We start from the raw sequence: 779 nt of genomic DNA on the forward strand, positions 1-779 counted from the left end.
CTCCCAGGCCTTCTTTCCTGGATCCTTGCCCACCGCTCTCCTAAGGGGTGCAGATCTGACTTGGCCGCCCCATCTTAGGGCCTGGTTCCCTGGGACCCCAATCACAGATCCACACTGTGGCAGGAGCTTGGGGGCGCACAGGCTGACCTCCTCCTCAGCTCCAACCCGTCCCCAGAAATGAACAGAGAAAGGACCTGCCCTCATTTAGGATGGGGCCTCGAGGATGCCTGCGGGGCCTCAGTCTCCCCATCTGTGCAGCTTCTGGGGCCACCAAGGCAGCTAGAGCCCGGGGTAGGGGGTGGTGGTGGGCGGGGCAGAGAGGGGGTGAGGGGGGCCTGTGATGGAACCCGGAAAGTTTCCAGAGCGGCCACAGCACAACGACCCATTATTATCTGACCGAAGCCCTGCCAACCCCGCAGGCCTTCCAGGGCGAAGAGTGTGCTTGTCTCGAAGCTAAAAGTGAGAGTTAGATACAGACGAGGTCAGCTTCAAAGGGCACCCGGCCAGCCCGGCCCTGCCCCAGCCTGTGAGCCTGTGGCCCCTGAGCCTGCCCGCCCTGTGAGCCTGCCTGCCGGCGCTTCAGGTCTGCAGAAGCTTCTGGGTGCTCCAGTAAGATTTCCCTGGGAGAGCCCCACCGCCCGCCTCCCCTGGCACAGGCTACGTAGGCACTCAGAGCACTGAGCTCCCAGTCGGGCAGGGGAGCCAGACAGGTAAACACAGCGACCAGGAAAGACTCTGAGGAGACACAGCCCGCGGGGGGGGGGGGGGGGGGGGGGCGC

General features: G+C 64.4%; 1 protein-coding gene across 1 annotated transcript in view; it reads right to left on the reverse strand.

The window, feature by feature from the left end:
* The window catches only part of SH3BP2 (SH3-domain binding protein 2), a 35,082-nt gene that overhangs the window by 33,893 nt on the left and 410 nt on the right, over positions 1-779 (reverse strand). The gene's annotated exons all lie outside the window — the stretch shown is intronic.

Source organism: Myotis davidii, unplaced genomic scaffold (genome assembly GCF_000327345.1).
Source record: "Myotis davidii unplaced genomic scaffold, ASM32734v1 scaffold937, whole genome shotgun sequence".
NCBI classification, from domain to species: domain Eukaryota; kingdom Metazoa; phylum Chordata; class Mammalia; order Chiroptera; family Vespertilionidae; genus Myotis; species Myotis davidii.